Genomic DNA, 5,162 nt, shown 5'->3' on the forward strand with positions numbered 1-5,162 from the left:
TTCAAGCAACGCTAACCTACTTTAACCATGTCTGGCAGCAGGCTCTATGGCTTCAATTGTATCAGTATCACCTGTTTTTTTTTCACATTTTCATGATTGTAAATAATTGTAAAATTGTATGTACAAGATCCTTTCATAAGATCCATCATGTTTCCCAAACTGGAAACAGAGGAATTAACAGAATACATGGCAGAATGATGGCTATGGTAATTGTAGTTGAAGGACCTAAAGATATTTCCTTTGCCATTTTCTTTTCACAACTGTGGTTGTCAATACATCTTAAACCAGTGGTTCCGAAAGTGTGGGGCAGGTGTGTGTGTGTGTGTGTGTGTGTGTGTGTGTGTGTGTGTCTGTGTGTGTGTGTATGTGAGTGTGTGTGTGTGTGTGTGTGTGTGCGTGTGTCTGTGTGTGTGTGTATGTGAGTGTGTGTGTGTGTGTGTGTGTGTCTGTGTGTGTGTGTGTGTGTGTGTGTGTGTGTGTGTCTGTCTGTGTGTGTGTGTGTGTGTCTGTGTGTGTGTGTATGTGAGAGTGTGTGTGTGTGTGTGTGTGCATCTGTGTGTGTGTGTGTGTGTGTGTCTGTGTGTGTGTGTATGTGAGAGTGTGTGTCTGTGTGTGTGTGTGTGTCTGTGTGTGTGTGTGTGTGTGTGTGTGTGTGTCTGTGTGTGTGTGTGCATCTGTGTGTGTGTGTGTGTGTGTCTGTCTGTGTGTGTGTGTGTATGTGAGAGTGTGTGTGTGTGTGTCTGTGTGTGTGTGTGTGTCTGTGTGTGTGTGTGTGTGTGTGTCTGTGTGTGTGTGTATGTGAGTGTGTGTGTGTGTGTGTGTGTCTGTGTGTGTGTGTCTGTGTGTGTGTGTATGTGAGAGTGTGTGTGTGTGTGTGTCTGTGTGTGTGTGTATGTGAGAGTGTGTGTATGTGAGTGTGTGTGTGTGTGTGTGTGTGTGTGTGTGTGTGTGTGTGTGTGTGTGTGTGTGTGTATGTGAGTGTGTGTGTGTGTGTGCGTGTGTGTGTGTGTGTGTGTGTGTATGTGTATGTGAGTGTGTGTGTGTGTGTGTGTGTGTGTGTGGGGCAGGCCCCCCGAGGGGAGGATGGAGTTACAGTGAGAGGGGCCTGGGCTAATAACAGAATGACAAACCTGAACAACCAGAAGTACAACGGGCGACAGTGGTACAGGAGGTAGAGAAGTCGGTTAGTAATCAGAAGGTTGCTAGTTCGATTCCCTGTCGAAGCGTCCTTGAGCAAGACACTGAACCCCTAATTGCTCCTGATGTGCAGTGTGCCATCAGTGTAAATGTAAAATGTGTATACATTGTAAGTCACACATATGTAAGTCGCTTTGGATAAAAGCGTCTGCTAAATGTAAAACATTTGAATGCTCTTACAGCATAGTTCCCTTTCACTAACCTATTTGGGGATGAGGTTATAGCCTACTTATATAATATGGTCAGGGTCCTATAGTTTAGCCTCCATCTTAGAAGAGATCGCTATCTTAATTATTAATACAACGAACATGTGCCTAACATGACCGTTGTATGGATTGTTCACCCAGTGAGACATTTAAATGTTTAACTGTTAAGTTTAACTGCTAAATTAAATTAAATTAAAATATGTTTTAACTGTTCAAATGTAGTAACAATGTTTAAAGTAATGCAGTAGCTGAAAGGGGCAGCCTAATATGTGAGTGTCTCAATCTTTTGCACCATGTGGTGGGGAGTGGGACTCAATTTGTTTTCATTATCCAGGGGGGCCTGCCATGAAACGTTTGGGAACCACTGCCTTAAACAAATGACAAAATTACTTAAAACAAATGTCTGATAACTTGGATGGCTAGTTTGTTTGAGTTGGTTAGTCGCATGGAGAGCACTTTAAACTCCAGTGGGTCAAGGAATGTACCGAGAGTCGTGCCGATGGTGAGGTGTTGGAATCGCGTGTAATGTTGCAATCCATATCGAAACCTGTACAGCATGGTTCCTATTGGTGTCCACCAGCATGAGGGCAAGGACAACAACAACAAAAACAAAAACACAACTGTGAAGTGACTTCTCATTTTTGATTCCTGTGCATTTCATTTCTTTTGGAATTATATTGCTTTTAACTGAATATGTTTTTGTACAATATTATGGTTTGAATATTTTTTTAATCTAGCTGATATATACAGACGTTTCCTAGCAATAGTCTTCCTATTAACAATATGCTGTCCTCATGCATCCCTCGACAAACAAAAATATGACGTAAATATTGAATATATAAATAAATATATATATGATATATACTTAATTGATATTCTCTATGATAAATCTGCAAACTGATTTTCATAATAAAATGGAAATAAAATTCACATTCCTCTGGCTGACATTTCTTGACATATAGATAAGAGTATATTTATATATATTCATATTATATAGAGAGAGATACATACACATACAGAGTAGATAACATGCTTCTGAAGTTTTATCCAGGAAATCCACTCCGCTCTGAGATTTCTGCCCCATGCACTGTTTCCATGGCAACGTCATGACGGTCTCCCCATCTTATGCTTGGCTGAATCAGGTGAGGACCGGAGCGTGCGGAGGCAGTGATACATAGCCTTACATAGAGCAATTAGTCCCAAGGCCCAGCACCTGAAAAATAACAGACGTTTTCTTTTAATTAGGTGATGTTACGCAGGGGTTACCAAAGCACAGGAATGACAAGCTCAAATGTCAAGATGAGGAGGAGTCATTTAGTTCATTAGGATCGTCACCACCGACACCGCTTACAGAACCGAATGACAACGAAAAGCAGAATGAGATGAAAGCCAAACTCAGACGCATTGGGAGGCACGTTGACAGCGGCACATCAAAAGAACGGATGCGTGTCCCTTTGTCGGGTGTACTCCAAAAGCACACATACTGATGTCAGTCCTTAAACACTATAGCTAATCTCCTAATAAGAAGAGGCTGACTCTCGCTGTCATGGTAAGAGAGAGGGGGGGGGGGTTTTGGTACGCTTTCGTGTCTGCACTGGTCCATGGTCTTGGCAACCATTTTTTTCTGATGTCCACTGAGCCACTCCCACCATGCAATAATTACAAGAATAGAATCCTCTTTCCCTATGCTCATGTGTAAGCACCGTGCATAACATCGAACTGTGTCAGCCTTCCAACTAGATGTTACGGCATCAGAAATGTACTGAAACACTGATTAAAAAAGCAAGCAGTAGCTACTCCTTAATCAGCAAGCTTATCACCATCAAAGGCCTGTGATCCACTGCTGACCAGAAGCACACGTTAGAAAATGGCTGCTGGGAGCTGGCATGAAATAACTCGGCTCTCCTCTGACTGATCCACTGCCTGCCTCTTGCTCCCTCACGCTCCTTCTCTTCTCATCGCCGTCTCTCTTTCCCTCCTCCTCGCTCTCTTTTTTTCTCACTCTCGCTCTCTCACTCTCTCCCTTCCTCCCTTCCTCCCTTCCTCCCTGTCTCTCCATCTGTTTCTCTGCTTCTTCTTTCTCTCCTTAATCCTCCTCTCTTCCTCTCCCTTCTCGCTCTCTCTTCATCTCTGTCTCCGTCTTCTCTCTTGTCTTTCCTCTCTTCCTCTCCTTTCTCACTCTTGTCTCCATCTCTCTCTCTCTCTCTCTCTCTCCATATTATTCTCATTCGTTTAGCTTTCTCCTTCTCCCGCTCGCTCTCTCCATCTCTCTTTCCCTCTCATCCCTCTTTCTCTCTGTCAGAGTGCTGTCGTGAGCTTGGCTTTATGTCAGCATGAACGCAGCGTTTGCAGCGCCCCAACCTCTGAGAAATGCACTGCTGCTGCTGCTGCTGCTGCGGCTGCCGCTGGTGAGAGGGACTTCAAAGGGAGGGAGAAATAGAGATGTCCATGCATCAGCATAATTTCATGCTCCATAGGAAATGAGGCCAATGCAGTAGAGCCTCGTCTCTCCTCTTCCCATGGGCTATAAATAACATCCACGGGGGAGACACCAGTTGTCCCACAAAAGTCAAAGTGCCATCTCAGATGTTTGCGTTGACTGTAGCAGCAGCGCAGATCGCCATAAGGGAACGGCAGATGATGTGAAGATGGAATGGACAGAATCCCTCTCATGGTTCTGGTGGGAGCTATGCACCACAATGCAATGCAAACAGCAGGCGCCGATTATGCATTTGCATTGGTCTGAGTGGTGTACAGATCATGTCTCTTGAATGTGATCACTGGAGTATATTGTGGAAGAGGCAAGACAAGTATGTGACATTAGATCAAGAGTTTCAAGAGGGATGGGTTAATTGTGATAATATTGGGTTTGAAAATTGTAAATTGACAGTCATGTCAACGCCATGTCTTTGTATGGACCCATAGTGGTCCATCTCTGAGGAACACAGTATCATTTCTGTCATCACTAGATCACAGGACATCACAGAAATCCTACCGCTAGTTTCTGCTTGAGGTCATTGGAGATGCCTGATCAGGTGCCAAGGAGTAAATCTTCCTTGAAGTGTGGATCAACCCACATCATCCTCCACACAGCCGAAGATTACGCAAGTAAAGACAATGATTTTATAAGCAGTGTGACTTAGCATTGGTACAACAGCCACCTGAAAATTTAGATGGGATCTCTAAACTCGACTGTGAATGTGAGATTATGTCAGCCTAGATGACACATTTAAAAGGTTAATGGAAGATGTGTGAGTGATATAACATATCAAAGCCTGCACCACCACCACAACCCGCCCCCAATTCACAAACACATATACGTTGGCTGAGACGCACGTAGGCCGAGCTCCTGAAGAAACAGACATTGAGTAACGGCGCCCTCCTGGGTCAATACCAATTATTGCATATTGCGGTTGGAGAAATTCATGGTTTTCTTTGCGCAGATGTGTGAGTTGATGACACCGCATCGCGCAGCTGTCCTGATTTATTTCGAAAAAGGGAATCTTACATGGAAAAATATACATCTATTTGACACGCACCACTTACAAACGTATAGATTGAAGTGAAAATACAACCTAGCATAGAGTCTCTAGGTTGGGTTGGATAGAGCACTGCGTACACAAGTGATTGGATTTAAATTTCAAGTAGGCTAAGAGCCGCCTTTTTTGACTTGGAATGGAGTCTATTTTTCCCAGGAAAGAAAAGCAAGTTTGTGTGTGAAAACGCTGTCACAAGTGGTGGGGAGAAGGGGGATTGGGT

Source organism: Clupea harengus, chromosome 22, assembly GCF_900700415.2.
Source record: "Clupea harengus chromosome 22, Ch_v2.0.2, whole genome shotgun sequence".
NCBI classification, from domain to species: Eukaryota; Metazoa; Chordata; class Actinopteri; order Clupeiformes; family Clupeidae; genus Clupea; species Clupea harengus.